Source organism: Drosophila takahashii, chromosome X (assembly GCF_030179915.1).
Source record: "Drosophila takahashii strain IR98-3 E-12201 chromosome X, DtakHiC1v2, whole genome shotgun sequence".
NCBI lineage: Eukaryota > Metazoa > Arthropoda > Insecta > Diptera > Drosophilidae > Drosophila > Drosophila takahashii.
This window is the reverse complement of record NC_091683.1, coordinates 20529528-20547398: the sequence shown is the minus strand read 5'-3', so window position 1 is coordinate 20547398 and position 17871 is coordinate 20529528. Positions and strand designations below refer to the sequence as shown.

The 17871-nt window shown below is 32.5% G+C and overlaps 1 long non-coding RNA gene across 1 annotated transcript; it reads right to left on the bottom strand.

Annotated features, from left to right (window-relative positions):
• Positions 1 to 11471: 11471 nt before the first annotated feature.
• On the bottom strand, positions 11472 to 15315 carry LOC138913922 (uncharacterized). The gene is made up of 3 exons (XR_011419802.1): positions 15072 to 15315; positions 14312 to 14726; positions 11472 to 11596 (listed from the first exon to the last, which is right to left on the bottom strand). It is a non-coding gene; the product is annotated as an uncharacterized lncRNA (long non-coding RNA).
• Positions 15316 to 17871: the final 2556 nt, after the last annotated feature.

The window sequence follows — 17871 nt, the reverse complement described above, 5'->3', positions numbered from 1 at the left end:
TGTGTGTGCTTTTCCCATTGGTGTGTGTGTTTGTGTATGCTCTGTTATCTTTGTGTGTTTGTATATTTGTCCGTTTTCTTTGCTCACAAAATTCTCACGTCTGTCAAATAAAACGAAAAAAAAACTAAGACGAAGACGACAAACGATCATCATGATAATGATAATGATAGTGCACACGAGAAGGAGAAGAGGAGCAGGAGGGGGAGGGACAGAGACGAGAAGTCGGGAAAGAAGAAGCTATTTGATCCACCCAAGACTTACCATTTACCCGAAAGATATGAAAATGGTTTTGAAATCAGAAACAAGGCAGCTGGCCAACTCGAGACGATCATATCATTCACACAGGTTAGAGAAAAGCCATGATCGACAAGCTACTAGGCTATAACTAGTTGGGAATTATAAGACTCCAGAACGAATATCATAGTATTGAGTATAAAAAGGATTCTTTATTTCTGGGTTATCTCTCTTTAAATTGTATTCTGTAATGAAAAATGTAAAATTTACTAAATTATTATATCATTTACATTTTTAAATAAACTCAAAAAGCGTCTTGGCAATAACAAGTTGGGAATTATTAGACATTAGAAAAATTATAAAATATTTTGTTAAACAAATTGCCCTTGTTTCCATTGCTTGGTTATCTCTAAATTATGTAAAAGTTTTCCAAATATAAATGATCAGTGCCCCAAGATCTCGTCCAATGTTTCTGTTCTCGCAAACAATGTTTGCTTGTTACATATTACCATTACCAAAAACCGAAACGAAAGTGATATGCAAATGTTGACAGTGGCACGGTTTTTATGGAGCGCAAGCGCACGAGACCATCATCACCATCATAATCGGCATCCTCAGGCTCTGTGTACATAGGTAATAGCTATGGTAATCATAATGGTAAATGCCAAGAGCCCCCGATCTTTGCATTTCGGAAATCTGGACCACATAGGTTACACAGAATCCGTAGTTTTCCCCCGTTTTCCTAGGTTTTTTTTCCGGCTGTCCGCACCAAATTAGGTGGTCAGTGTTCCATTGTGGCTCCTCTCGTTTTTAGCGTATATTTAGAATAGACAAATTAGAGACACATATCCAAAAGTAAACCGTAGCCAGCTGCATGACATTTATCTATTGTTCGAAACGATTTTTAGCCCGTGCTAAGTATTTAACATGGAAAAACTCGTACGTTTGGGTATTTATTCTATCCATTCGTTGGCTGTTTAATTTTGAGTCGAAATGCCCGAAATGCCCTCGATTTGGAAGGGTAGGGGGTATATTTACCGTATACGTAACATGTATCATGAGTTAAAATTTAAAATTCAAATAAAATTAGCATAATAATAAATGCTGACGAAAGTAAGGAATTTCGTTTGATTATATTTATTTCAGGATTTTATAAAATTAATCTTAACTAAAGACAAAATTTTGAGCTTTTAGTTAGGAGAAAATTTTTAATATTAATAATGTACAAGCAAATGATAAATATATATAAATTTTTAAACAGTTTACAGGTAATTTTACCGGCCCATCAGTGTGACCAGGGCCACGTTCGCTTTTGCTTCATTCTGCTTCCTGGTTACACTTATTTTTGGCCGCCGTTGTCTGCGAGTGATTCCATCAAAATCGCATAAATCCAAAACAAAACGTTTTAGTCGCCGGCCGCCGACTCGCCCCCCTCCTGCCCCGCCCCTTTGGCGGCCTGTCGCCTCAAAAATAGTTTATGTACGAATTTTTGATTTGATGCCAAAATGTCGCCGAATAAATATGTTTTAAAACAGACAGAGAAAATCTTTTTGCCGCCAAGCGAAATGTCGCCGTACTTTAACCCCCTTTGTAAAGTTGTGACATCCGCCCACTCGATTTAGCCCCCTTTCTTTTCATTTTGTCTTCGATTTGATTGGACTTCAAACATTTATCGGTAATTAACATTCGACCGCGAATTTCTAGCTTCCCTTACAAGTTTTTTATTATTATTTTTGTTTTTGGGCCTTTGGGCTGCCAAAATCCATAATGTTTGCTCGTAAATTCGCTTTAAAGACTTTCCAGTCCGCAGACATAGGCGCATGTGAAACATATTTGAGGGGGACGGTAGTCTGAGGAGAGAGGGGGAGAAAGGTGGGCCAATGATCTAAAAGCTAAAAAGTCGTCGTCAAGTGGCAAAAACTAAACAGAGGCGGAAAAAAACTAAGCTAAAGTAAAACATTCGCATGGGGTTGATTTTTGAGAGGCATATGCGACCCTAATGTATCTCATACAAACATTTAAATATGTATACAAATTTTAATATTTTTAAATGAAAGACAAAAAAAAAGCTTTTTTTATTATTTTATGCTGTAATATTTTTATACACTTTTTTTGTTAAAGGATAAAGTATGAATCTTTAAGTCAAATTATAAATTTTTCTACCATTTAAAATTTAACGTTTCACCACAAACATTAAATGAATAAGAAAAGCAATTTATTATAGAAAAAAAAATTTTAAAAACTAAAAATCTTTATTTAATTTTTATATCCTATTGTATTTTTATAAAAGCTTCTTAGTTGGAATAAAATATCTTATATATTTGTATGAAGTAAGGAATACAATTTATTTTTAAACATTTTTCTTTATTGACGATTAATTACCAACATTTTTGAAGCTAACCTGTGACATTATTTACATTTTTCTGTGGATGATAATGCCGACTTTAGTTCCGAAAAATTCCCATGGGTGAAAAGGAAACTTTCCACTCCCCGAAGAACCATAAAAGACCCGCCTTTCTCGCGTAGCGTATCGCATCGTACTTATAAAAAACGAAACTATAGACGAACAAAGACGAAATATAGCAAACAGAGCACACACTAAAATAACAACAACAGATATAACAAAAAGATTTCACGACTTTTTCGGCGCTGTAATAATTTTATTTTATTTTCTAATTCTGGCAACAGTTGGAACCACATTCGAGATAAATTTATTATTTCATGCTAATTTTTTTATCTTTGACATTCTACGTTGTATTTGGTTTTTTGTTGGATTTCGTGAAGGGCGTTGGAAGGGAGGTGAGAAAGGGGAGGGGGTCTCCACCATATTTCCAATTGTTTTTTTTTTAATTTTTGCTGGTTTTAAATAATGGTCCCAGCATTTTCTGTATATTTCTTTGCTTATCTTTCACCAACACGTGCCATTAATTTGGGTTCACTTTTATTTCTATGTTTTATGTATTTATTTTACTTTATTGTATGGAAAATTTCCCGCCTGAACAAGTTTTAACCCGATCTATTTTAGTTCCTCGAGCAAACTCATACGTATGTATATTCCAGATTAAACAGCTTGATTTATTCTCAAGTAGATCATTAGTGGCTGCGACTCTTCAAAGAAATCGTATTCAACAAATTTCAAACGTTAATATATGGCTTTTTTTTGTATTATAAACATTTAATAGTTTTCATTTGTTGACATTTAATATAAACCTTAATGTTCTTAAGAAATAGTTGAGAATAACGAAATGGACATCTATATTTCATCATGCGTCTTCAAAGATTGCGATTAAGCCCCCTTTTAGTGCCTATAAGTTTTTTTTGTAGTTCTATTTAAAACTCATTTGAATTTTGTTTGATTACTTATTTGTTTATAATAATTATTATGAGAAGGGACATCCTATAATATTAATTCAATTCCGAATGTTTCAACATAAAAAACTGATTTCGTATTAAAAGTAAACATTTTTATATCAAATTGAGTCATACCAAAAAACTTTGCTATAAAAAGCCAAATGTTATCAACGAAATGGTCTTTATTTAATCTTTTAAAGTTATAACAGTATACAAAGAAATACAACGTAAGTTTATGTTTTCGCTTAAAGCCCATTACTTCGCTTTTTCTCAATAAACCTTAAACTTTCTTTGAAAAACTTATTGTTAGCATTAAGTAGTTCTAAATAATTTACAGCAGCTTGAACATATTATTTTATAGAATTTTCCAACCTATTTTTTTCTTTTGAATTTAAAAAGAGATAAAAACAGTTTAAATTTCTTACAATTCATTAGGCACTATACCGTTTTATTATCTCATTTTAGTTTTTGTGTATTTAGAAACAATCACCGGTGGAAAATTTTCCACCAACTTGGAAACGAGTTCTCCCGATTTCTCTGAATTATGTATAAGCAAACATATGATATATGCCATGCGATTTGGTTTTTTTTGGATTTTTATTGATTTGAACTCTGAGGCAACTGCGTAGATGTCGAATTCAAATCCATGACAGAAATGTTCAACATATTCTGCAATGTCAACGAATATTTTTTCTCGTTTCGTATAAGGTGACATTTCCTGCAAAAACGGCCTTCGAAGCATTTTCTTTATTTTATTTCGGGTGGTTGTTGTGTCTACGGCGCAGTTTAGTCCACTTCGGTCCCTTGCTTTTTGGCCAAATTTAGCTGACACTTTTTTCCGTTCAACAAACCGCAAAAAATGCAGAAAAATTCAACAAGCTCAGGCGAAATTCAATTTCTCACATCAGTTGAGAAATAGGAATTATTGATTATTGAAAAAAAAGAATGGTATACAAAGCAACTGATTATGCGCTCTGTAATTCAATAACAATAATAATATTGTTTAGCAGTTATTAATCGAATGCCCAAACAACATTTTGCCAACTCGTAATTTAATATTTTGAAAGCTGAGTACGAAAAATATTTAAACAATTTACAGAAGTGTTCAAAGCGAAATTGAATGAAAAGTTTATTATGCAAAGAAGACTGCAAAAAAATATTTCGAGCTCGTGATACATTTTAAATTATTTTATTAATTGTTTTTAGCAACACTTTTCTTTCAGAATTTACACTGAATAAAAAAGAAGTTAGACAGCTGGAAAATATTGAAATGTTTATTCAATTTATATATATTCAAAAATGTAGGTTTACGATAATTTCCTTTAAAAGGAATACTTTACTAAGTAATGCAAAATTACAATTAAAAACTCATAAAACTGTTTAAAAACTAGTGAATTAAATTCAGCTACAGTATTTTGTTCCCTTTTTCGCAATTATTTCAAGTGGCGCATTACAATCCCCCTGCCGCCGCCTTTCGATATGATCTATCAGCATATATTTCCATATTCATATAGCTTTGCACTTGAAACCAATGGAAAAAAACGTTGCGTTTTGAATTTCCATTAAAAACGATTTTCTAGAGTAGGAACTTCGTTCTCAAGAAGTGAATTTGAGAAGACCGGAATGTCTGACTGCATGGGTTTTTTTATTTTTACTTGCCGTATTTTTTTAAAAATATTTTATTGGACAAAGCGGAAGGTCTTGAAAATTTTTTGCACGCGCCAAAGGTTTTTGCAGAGTTTAATGCCTGATTACCTAAGGAAGACAATGTTAAGTCATCATTTTATAAAAGCGTTATATCGTTTTTAATTTTAATAATTAGTAATACAAATCTCTTGAATACCTTTAAACTAATTGTGTATAACTAGTAAATTATATGGATGCCACATTACCGAAGATCTAGGCAAGTGGGTGGTATGTATCTATATATCGTCTATATAAATCGTTAACTGTCGCCGATTCGTCATGCGTGTCAAGGTTGTGGGGGGCAAAGTGCGTGAAACTTCTTATAAGTTAAGTTAAGTTAATCGGACAACTGTGTGTGCGTGGAAAAGCTGTCAAAACACAAATGTGATAAAAGCCAGCGAATGTTTAACCCTCCATCGCCTATCTGTCCCGTCCCGTCCCTCTCTGTGCTTTTTTCCCATATTCCTTCGCCTTCTGAGCGCGTGGGAAAATAGAAACTCAACCGCAGAGTTTTATTTCGTTTTGTTTTTTGCTCGTGTTTTTTGTTCAATTTCTTGTTGCTACAGCAAGTTAGATAAAATGGAAACAAAACGGCGGAAAACGTCGTAATAAATGGGCTGGTATACGAAAATTTGATACTCTGCTTGAAGAGGGCCAAAGGAGATAAAAGTAAAGTTTTAGTAAAAAATATATGAGAAACTGAAAAATACATATTGCATATTGCCCGCTCTTTATCTATAAAATATAAGCATTATATATAATTTATTGTTGTTATTTAAAATATTTTACAAAAATTGATGATAATATTTAAAACGATTTATCTAAATCTATACAAAACTATTTTTTTTATCTAAAATATCTGTTCTTCAAAATACATATATGCATGATATATGAGATAAATCTAAAGAAGCGCCTTTTATTTAAATTAATAATTAAATATATCACTTTAAGGTATTTTCTTACATTTTAAGTGATTTACAATAATTGATTATAATATTTATCTAGGTTTTATGTGTGAGCCTAAAAATGTATAAAATATTATTTTCTTTATCTAAAATATCTGTTTAATTTGCAAACGGTTGTAACAAAAACTTGACGCGTTACAAATTCTCCTAATTAAATTAGGAAAATATCTTCAACTATTCCGTGTCACGTGTCATGAGCCGCGATCCACCGATCCAACCCGGAAGAGTGGTGTTGGGTGGTTTTTTTCGGTGGTTCCAGTGGTTTCAGTGGTGCTATTACTGGGCAGGTGGTGCCGATCCGGACTGGTTCGGTTCGCTTTGATTGTTTGGACATTTCCATACACTTGTCATGCGCCATCGATCGCCAGATATTACACAGAAAATATTTCCTTAATAAAAATATTAAAAGCCAACTTATTTAAACATAATTTTATATATGGAAATTTAATGATCAATACGATCCTATTATTTAATTTTTCAAACTATATAATATTTTTATGAAGTGCCCACCTATTTTTATCTTTTTATATATGTATATTAACATTTTTTTTTCATGAATTAAATTTAATTTATTTTCTTAAACTTAAATTTGTGTCACATTTAAACTCGTTTAAATAAAATCTTTATTAATATTTAAAAAAGCAATACATTTAATTGGTCAATTTGTTTTATCGTGTATTTTTTGTGAAGGGCTGCGAACCGGAATGGACCACCAGGCAACTGGAGCCACACTCCACACTCAATTGATCAACAGCCGATCGCTTTGAATGGATTGGCTTGGAGGTAAGAAAAAATTAAATAAATTTTGGTTGCAGGAGCGGGGAATGTGTGAATTGTGGCCACTGTGCGTTGGCTAAAATTCATAAAAAAACCCAATGAAATGTAGTAAAATAAATTATCTGGTTAGAAAAAACTAAAATTAAATAATAAAAAGCAATTATTAGAAAATATTTTAAATATATTAAATATTCTAAAAACAGTTATATCCTTTTTGTATGACTCAATAATAGTTATTTTTATAACGAAACAAATACTTTCGTCAAAACTTATTTCAGCAAGATTAGCGAATCATACTTACGGCTACTCAGAAAACCCAGAATTATCAGAATTAATTTGCGTATCCAGTTAAAAATTTCAGATAACATATAAAATGTAGGTTTCCGCTAATACAGGAAACTCCTGAAACTCAATTTCGTAAGTATATTTTATATATTTTGTTTGTTTAATTTCATGATAAGGCGTTAAGAAATAATTCCGAAAAATATACATATTGTACAGCGACTTTAGATGTAGATAAAACCCAAAAGATTGCAAAACTCTGTTTCTGTTAGATTTCGATTTTTTAATTATAATTACTTGTTTTTAAATTTAAGCCAAAGATATAACCAAAAAGTAATGATTTTGGCCCACTGTTTTGATTCATACGTTTGGACAACAACAAATGCCACAAAAAATAACAATACAAAACGAGGTTCACGGTCAGCGATGTAATATTTTAATTTATTTGGCGTTCTTTCTTTTGCCCTCCACATTCGCCACATGCGTGTTTTTTTTTAAGTTGTACAAGCAGTTTGATTATATTTCTTTTTCTTTTTTTGTTAAATTTTTCTTACTTTTCTAAGCACGAAGTCTTTGTTTGTATTTTTCTGGCCATTTTTTTGTTTTGCTTTTCGATTCGTAAGCTTTCAAAATTCTCCCTTCCGAACCGGCGACCCAAATAAAAATCGCCTGACTTTATCTACTATTCTCCATCTTTGGTAGATTTTGGCACAGAGGTGGTAATAATGGTCTATTGTTGTCACCTCAATTAATGAAAGCTATCATTGCCGTCAATTAGTTTGAAATAAAATATGTTAAAAATGTTCTTAAAAATTATTTAATATATGATAAGACACTTGAGGAAATTCTAAAAAAATATATAGGTAAATATGTATTTAATTTTAGATCAATTGTCAAAATGTTTTTCAAGATTCAAAAAAAGTTTAAGTCAGTTTTGTAGTTTTTTTCTTTAAGAATAATTATTTTTAGTTAAATCAATATAATAATTATATTACTAAGATAAATATATTCAGTTAAAAGGAAGTTGTATCTTGAACAATAATCTTTCGCCTCATATTGAGTGGTTAGCCCCCCTTTTCCTTTTTCTTTCCCTTTGGGGCCTTTGTTCTTCCAATTTGCTTAATTAACTTCTAAACGTCGCATTTTTTTAAGTTCTTCTTATTTTTTTTGCGATATTTTGCACGCTTCTACTCAACTTCTTTTTCATCTTTCTTTCTTTTCTTTCGTGGCATGCGAAATTCCCTTTTTCGACCAATTAGCAGTTTCGTTTTGGTCTTTTATCGAAATTTTTCTTAAATTTCGTCTTTTGCCCGTGGAATGGAATACCAGTGATCATGTCAATATGATTATAAGTCTTTCGAGGCAACAAAAAGTTCTTAAAAGGTTATCGGCAAGAAGAAAGATAATCATATTTCCTAGGTAGCTTTAACGATTATTCCTGAAGTTTTCCTTTTTTTAAATAAAAGGATTATGCAAAAAATAATAATATAAATTTGTATTTTAACTACCACTATTTACTAAAGATTTTTTTAATTTTAAACCATATGATAATTATTAAAAAATAAAACTAAAATGTAGTTTCCCAAAATTTCCACAATTATAAACCATTTAATTACCACTTTAAGTACATTTACCTCGCCCGTTTGACATATTTTATGGGACCATCTTAATCTACTTCCTTACTCCATCATCTAGTAAATTTCTGTGCATATCTTTATTAACTTAAGATCGGCTAAGTTGGCAGTTAAAGCCTGATAACAGCCCATATATATGTACGAGTGTATGTGCTAACATATAGTGGTTCTCTCTGACCTTGGTTTGCGTTGCCCAAAATTTATTGTTATTTCTTTTTTGGGGGTTTTTTATGGTCCGACATTATTAATATTATCAAAAAACCAAAAAAAAACTATGCGTGGAAAAGTGTGAAATAAAATGCGTGAGGCGCAAAAAAATGTTTGAAATGTGAAATAAAAAATAAATAAAAAAAAAGACGCGTATGCTAAAAGCTTAACGCGGCATTTATTTCTTTTGCAGAATCGCGCGATACGGACCTTGATTGATAACCAAACTATATATAACTATATACATGTATATACTATATTTACCTATAGTGCTGCTATAGCAACCAAAGTTAAAGACCTTCGAAACGGCAAAAAAAAGAAATACAAATACAAATACCAAGAAAATATTTCACAAAAAACGAAAAAGTGATAGTAAATTAGTTTAGTTTAGTTTGAATTATACTACGACACTTAAGTGTATGACAATTGATAAGATTCCATTCGGCCAGATACGCAATATCTGCGTGCCAACTAAACGTATATAACTATATATACGCACGATTCTCGATACGGGAGCCGTTTTCTTCTAGTTTCATTTGGGAGGAGGGCAAGCTCTTAATTGGCGACTGATTAAAAGGGGAAATCACAGCGAATCCCCTCCAGATATTTCGGGAGATAATTCCAGAAGGCCGGATATGATGATCGTCTAAAATGGGAATTTGAAACGGAGGATTAATTATTTAGGAAATTAAAAGGATAATTAAACGAATTCACTAAAATATAGATATATTATCTTAAGTGGAAAATCCCCCTTGGTTCGATTTGGTCGATTGACTTAAATATCTCCCTCAACTTCCTATTTAAACGCCAGGAATTCGGAGAGATATATAGATAGATATATAGAAAAGCGACCCCAGGTGGTCTAAAATTAACATAGCCCCAAAGTTTTTCGGTGGCAAGAAACTGCCGCTTCTAAATATGTTGGGATACAAAAATCCCGTCTAAGGCTGACCAAAAATAGTGCATCTATCTTTGCATCTTTATCTGTATCTTTGAATTTTTAAGCAGAGAGAAAAAGGATTTAGCGATTTCTCTTTTCGATTCTTTAGAACTTGGTAGAAATTTTTTTGAAAATTCATTTGCAACTTTAAAATTCTAAAAACACCGATAATAAATCGATATTTTCGATATTTCAATTATATTTTCAATATATTTTATTTTTAAACTATCAAGTGGGTTTTATTGGGTACACACAAATAACCTTAAAAACACCTCAGCCTTTCGATAAGAAATCTATCTAATCGATAATATTATTTCGATATTTTACTAAGAACTTTAAATTTTTAATCTCAGTGCTATTGGTGTTGTGCTGTTTTGGGAAGTTCGCTGATATATATTTTAGTTGTCTGCCAGCGGCAAAAGGTCACGCTCTTGGCGGCCAGAAAGAGACGACAGCACGCCGGCGGAAAGAGACGGCAAGATGCCAAATGACAGACGTGAGTGACAGAGAGCAAACGGAAAACACAGAAATGGAAAGCGAAAGAAAAATTCTGTTATCCGAAAATAAACAAGAAAATTATCTCGGCACACAGACGGGGAAATATTAGTTTTGGTGGAAAGCCGAAGAGCTGGATTTTCCCGCTTATCGTGCGTGTGTTTAACGATTTTCCCCGACGATAACCTCAAGTGCAACATTGACGAGACGTCGGGGGTCTGAAGTGGCGAAGTATCTAAGTATCGGGGTATCGGAGTAGCAGGTATACCCAGCGAGCCGATCCCCAGTCAAATTTTTACCTCCCCTGGGGTCTTTTTTCTCTGAATACCCCTTAGATTTCGGGGGTATTATTTTAACTTGTTTTTATAAATGAATATTAAATATAAATTCAATTTTAAATCGAATTTTATAAGGTCCAAGCCAATAGCATTTGTGCAAGTATTTTTTAAACATTATTAAACAAAAAGTTATAAAGATGATATTAATGATAAAAAAAAAATTATGCAGTATTTATGTCAAAAAAATCTATTTATTTAATTCGTAATTACTTTTTGTGGCTTTGATAAATGTATCTAATCTTAATGTTGATTTTATATATTTGTTTAAATTTATATTCAAATTTAATTCTTTTTTTGTAATTTTATGATGGGTATCACTTAGTCGAGTTAACCCAATTTGTCATTCTTATAATTATTTTTCAGATGTTTTTTGGTGTTGATTGTTTTCCCCCGTGGCTTCAATTTGGAACTCCTCGAGTTTCTTCTGTCGAGTGGGTCCTTTTTTCTTCTATTTTGTTCTTTGCCCTGTGCCACTTGTGTGTGCACCACTTTTCGGGCACTTTTCCCTGGAGATCACAAGTGCACGGCTCTCGAAGGAATGGGGAAATTATGGATATTTCCCTACCGATTTTGATTCATGAGGCTTAAAATTAGTCGCCGATCAAGATAGAGGAATTAGTGGAGCGCATAGGAAAACGAATAGTACGGCGCAGGATCCCCCAGGTTGAGTTGGACGAGTAATTAGACCTAAAAGATAAAGGAAGGAATTGATTAATTACAACTAATATATTGGATGACTTTTACACAAAAGGGAATTAAAAATATTTTTATAAAAGCCACGGTTAAATTCTTTAAAATATATTTCTAAATATTATTAAATAAAACATTTATTTATATTTTTTACTAGTAGTTCAGAAATTAAAAAAAAATAAATAAATAACTCAGTAACAATAATAATAAAAATAACCAAGAATAAAAATAATTCCATTTAAATAGTATAAGAATTATATTGCATTAAAAATTGAAATGTTTTAAATTGCGACCAACGCAAAAATATCAGAGTAAAATAAAATAAATAAATAATATGCAAATATTTTGTTTCTTTGCTTTCCCTCGAAACCAAATTTAAATTTGTTTTTTTTTTCTAGTATCCCAACATATTCCTTGGAAAAATCTGCCTGCTCCAGGATAAGGTTTTTCGCCATCAATTTTGCATCCCATTTCCCAGGCTCATTTCCAATTGCGATGCCAATTCCGAATTCCCAACTCAGACGCACAGACGTCGCATTAACCTGGCCCACGGAATGACCTTGAACCTGAGCCTAAAAGGATAAATACAGCAAAGAAAAAAAAAGAAAAAGTAAATGTATCAGGAAAAAATAAAAAAGAAAGTAAGGCAGGCGAAATCCTGGAGGAAGAGGTGCCCGACTAAAATCGCTGAATCCTTTGGAGATTTTCTTGATTGCGCAGGACGTGCAGAGGAAGAAGAAGCTGGTTAAGAGGATGTGGAAGTGTCTGTCTGTCTCCACCACTCCACCTCCCACCACCCTGCGCTTTTCCGCCCCTATGGCAGCCCCTATTTTCCGACCCACCCATTTTCCCATTTGTGGTTGAATGTCCTTTCGCCCGTCTGACAAGTTTGTTTTGCTTTTCGCCCGGGTTTCATTATCGTTTTGAAGGTCGCAGACAGCACCGCCTTCCCCTCCCCCCCCCTCTGCCCCTACCCATGTGCCACGCCCACCCAGCCGTGTGGAAATTTGTGCCAAATACGCAGACAGCCGCAAATGGCAAGGAAAAGCCAACAACACAAAAAACCGAGGGATAAAGGATGTTTTGGAATGAGAACAAGTATTCCCAAAGGCACTAAAATAAAAAATACAAAAAAAATTTATATAAAACAAAATTTCGAAGCTAGGAACTATAGTTAAAAGATTATAAAGGTATATTTCTAGTTGTCTAAGGAGGGTCGAAGGTCTTCAGACACCAGACACATTAAAAACTCCTAAGAACCTTAAACTTGTGGTATTAAATAAAAATCCTCAAGCATATTTGAATTTATTAATTTGTTCAATTTTTAATTTGCAGAAAGAAATTCCTATAATTATTATTTAGGTATAAAGAGGAAAAAATGTTAAGATCAATTTGATAAATAAGGACCATAGTTAATATTGACTTCATGGCTAAATTCCCTTTTTTTAATTTTTCGATTTTAAATTGAGTTAACAAAATGAATAATATAAAATGTATTTAATCGAAATATGGCCTTTAAAATTTTTGAACATATCAATGAATGTCATCTAATCTATAAGTTAATATAACTTATAATCAAATTTTTTATTAGCTCATTTAGTTTATAAGTTTATTTCATTTCATTTATTTATGTTTCCGCACACCATTTAAAATCAATTATCTTCATACATGCTCTAATATTAATAAATTTTAAGCCACAATTAAAGCCATTTCAATGTGAAGGAGGCCTTAATGATGGTTCTACTATATATTAATTAAAATTGGAGTGAGGAAATCGTTAAGTAAGTTGTATGAAATTAAATTCCTCGCTGTGCACTGTATAAAACTTAATGTGTGTTTTGGGATGGGAATGAAGGAGAACTGAAAGTAAAAGTGAAAGTTGGGGTGAGCATTGGGGATCCATAAAAAGGTGTCGGGGGAGGCATTATGCTACGGGGCACACACCTCCAAAAAAAAAAACAAAAAAGGAAAACGAAGAACCCAATTCACTTGCCTTCATTATTTATACAGTTTCTGTCTGACTTGTAAAATCAACCTTGAACTTTAGTTGTAACTGGAGTTTATAAAATATTTACCATAAATTAAATAAAAAATTACTTTTTATTAGTGTATTTGTGCACAAAATGAAAAAGAAATTTATTCATGAGTAAAGTAGAATAGAAAAGCAAAACATAATTACAAATATTAAATAATAATTATTAAAAAAGAATTTATTATTAGAATTATTATTTTAGAAAATATTATATAGTTTATTATAAAAGATCAGTTATTGACTTAAAAAAAAGGACGAATTTGGGTGCTTTTTTTGAAATTTTATTTGTGCAATCAATGAAATGAAATTAAACAATAAACCGAATTATTATTACGTGATAATTATTATTATTCGATATTGTATTAATTATAATATATTAATTAGAGTAATTAATAAAAATATATTATATTAATTTTATTATATTATAATTATTTCATTGATTATAATAATTTAATTTAAATGTATTTAATCAAGCATATTAAGCCGTACTTATTAGTAGTATTTTATTTTATTTTTATTTTATATTATTTTTATTTCATTATTTTGTTTCATTTATTTATTTAATTTCATTTAATTTTTGTATTATTTTGTATTTTCCAGCAACATGTTGCTCAACATTTTTTCGTAATCATGTTTCGGCAACATGTTGTGCTGCAACAAAAAATCACAAAAAAACTCACTCAATTGCGCGCGAAATCTTCTCATCTCTCTTTCGCTCTCTCCTCTCCTCTTCGTTTTGTTTTGAGTGCAGCGTCTGTTTTGCTTTTTTTTTGTTTTGTGTTCCGTTATAAAAGCGCCACGCTGCAGTTTTTTTTTTGTTTTTTACGCTCTTTGCGAATTTCTTGTGTGTGCATGTGTGTGTGTGTGAGCGCAACTGTACCGGCGTCTTCTGTTCTTCTTCTTCTCTTCTTGTCTGAGCTTTTTGTTGTTTTTGCAGCTGCCGTTTCTCCTTCACCGCTCCTCCTCACCCTGCTCCTCTTCACCATCGTTTCTTTTTATTGTTGTCTGCTTAACACCTCTCTGCGTAAATCCTTTGGAAATCCACATGCAAAATGTGTCAACACCAAAGGAAAATGCAAAAAACAAAAAAAGCAACTGCCATGAAGACGAGAAGAAGCAGAACGATGCAAATTGCAATGAGAAGAATGTAAATAAACGGTGAAAATAGAAGTCTAAGCAATGGCGACCCCATAACTAACGGCAAATTATCATCAAAGATCATAAACTATTCGACTAAATTTTAAGTACCTAACATATTATCATGATAATACAATTATTTTTATAGAGTAGCACTAGAGAATGGTAAAATTTCTATCATTTTTATAATATTTATAAAAACTAAAAGGTAAAAGCTTCAGCAATAGTAATCCTAGGGAAAAATAGACCAACCCTTAGCCGTAATCCTCTCCTTACAATCGCGACCTTCGAATGGGGCTTTACCTCTATAATACGCCTATGAATCAGTTATGCCAAAATACTCGAGTCTTGAGCTCCTCAAATAATTTATAATTGAAGGTTTGCACAGGCGTTATCTCCTGATACGAAGAGGCGTCTAAAAAGGTGGCGCCAAAAAAGCGGTAATAGTAAATGGGTACACTTGGCAAAAACGAGGGGTATATGTGTTAATATTTTATATTTTTAAAGCTAACAATTTAATTTTTTAATTATTTTGATATGGACAATACACACAAAGGTTTTTAATTTCAGTAAACTAATTTTATTATTAAATTCTTGGAATAATTTTATGAATAATGGTAACGATAAGAAAATACTACTTTAGGGGTATTATACTTTAAAAAGTATAAACAAAAAATAAAAAAAAAAAAACAATAAAAATATATTTTACTAGAATTCTTAGTAGTAAAAAAAACACACTACAAAATATAATCGAATACGAGATAGCGACATTGTTGCTAAAGGAAAGGCTAGTGCGCAATGCAATTTACGATTATTCGCGTTATCAATGGGAGACGATAGTTTCTGGCCTACGGGGAGCATAACTACAGCTCGGGGCCCCGACTTTATCACATTTGAATTGCCATTACAATTACACTAGTCGACACCTGTCGACGGCGGCGTCAGAGTTACATTGTTGCTGCACGTGTAGACCGTTAAATATCAAGTCGAGTGAACCTAGAGATGGGGTGAAATTCATTATAGTACTAGCTACTCAAGTAATTCTAATGCACACAGCTAAATTACCCAAAATTCTGGTATGAATCTTACTTGGATTTTTTGATTACCAGAGTAATTTTACACGGTCTTCCCTTTTCCAGGCTAATTTTATCCGCCATCTTGTTATTTTCTCTCTTTTCCGATTTGAGAGAACTTTTAAGGAGAGTAAAGTGAAGAAATACGAATTTCAATGGTTAAAATTATAGGACATACTTTTTTCGATATAAAATGTATGATAAATTTAAAATTGTTTTTCTATGTTCTGATTTTCGGATAATATTATACACATCGATTTGTATATTTCATTGGTCCTATCACTCTCATCTCTAATCATTTTTACGAGCAAGATGGGAGGTTAGCCGGTTCCGTTACGTCGATTTTTTGAAAGCTTAGCAAATTCTTGACAAACTTGATATGGAAACTCGGCAGCCACTTGTTGCCATTATTTACGCAGTTGGTTTTTCTCCTCTTGCACACTTTCCATTTTCCCCCGAACGAAAACGGGGCAAAAAAAATAATGCATAACAAGAAAATGCAGCACGCGCAAAAATTAATTGCGCAAAAATCGAACCACCAAAAATATTTCAAAATTTCTTGAAATCGAACTTTGACAGCGGGAAAATGCAGGGGCGAAAAAAAGCTCACAAAATGCGCGCCAACTTTTTTGTTTTGTCGGTAATGCAGTTATACCCTGTGAAACAGAGAGAAGGGGAATATCGGTTTACAATAATTGTTTGTAAACTTTTTATTATTTATTTTTTTGGAAACCCATTTATTTATGAACATTTGCTTTAATTCTTATTTTGTTTAATGCTTGTTTATGTAAAATGTAAAATAAAAATATTGATATCCTTTTACAAAAATACAAATGTACATGTTTTCTTTTGCAAAATGGTATGTAAAAATTACCCTAAATTATTTGCTGACAGATTATTTTTCGTATTACAGGGTAGCGCTTAGGCGAGTTTTGCCACGTTCCTTTTTGTGCTGTGTCGACTTGTTGCGAAATCAAAACAAAATCCAAAGCGTGCAAAGGTGCGAAAGAGAGGGCAAATGCACGCGCCAAAAAGTGCAATGAAAATTGGCGGGGAAAAGCGGAAAAAGGGGGAAAGTGGTGGAAATGGAAATCAAAGCGAAACGTAACGTAACGTGACGAAAGCGGGAAGAACTTTGCGTCGCAACCACCTGATGATTTAATCGGCGGAAAAGGGCGCAAAGATTCCAGCAGTTGGAAAAATTGGGATGCCAATTGGATTTCATTTCGAGTTCTTGTCTCCAAAACACTGTAAATTATTTACGAAATGGTAATAGCTTTTTGGATTTTCTGAACTCACTTAGAACTATTCAGTAATATAGAAAAATACAAATTTTAAAGTCCCAGAAATACACATTTTTTTCTATCCCAAGAAAACTGGACCAAAAAGCATGACTTTTATTTGAAATAGTTTCTATCGGTGCATTTATTGGTTTTTCGGCCACACAAATTCGGTTTTCCGGCCAAAGTTTTATGTCAATATTCAAAGTGCTTTTGTTTTCGTTTTCGTTTCCCTCTCCATCTCCATCCTCTTCCTCCACCTCCTGCTTCTCTTCAAAGTTTTTGTTATTTTTTGGGTTTTGTGTGTTGTTTTTTTCGCCTTTCTTTGCAACATTTACTTGGCATAATTTAATTAGACTTGAGGTAGGTTCACATACACACGCACACACTACTCAAATACACAGACACTCGAAAAAAAATGTTGCCTTTTGTTTTGTTCGGTTTTGCGGCTTTTCCTTTGTTTTATTGGTATTTTTGCATTGTTTTTTTCTTTATTTTGTGCCGCCACAAAGTTCACAAGTTCAATCAACTTGACAAAACTGAAATTGGAGTTGCCACCCAAGGGAGCGAGCGAGATGGAGCCACCGCAAGAGCGAGAGGCAAGACACAGAGTGACAAAGAGCTTAAATTACACACACGCACACAAGGAACACACGGTTAAGTAAAGTAAATAGATAAAGGAGAGGGCAAGAAGGCGGTGCGAAAAGAATAAGAATCAGTAGAGGGCTGAAGAAGCGGAAAAATAATATA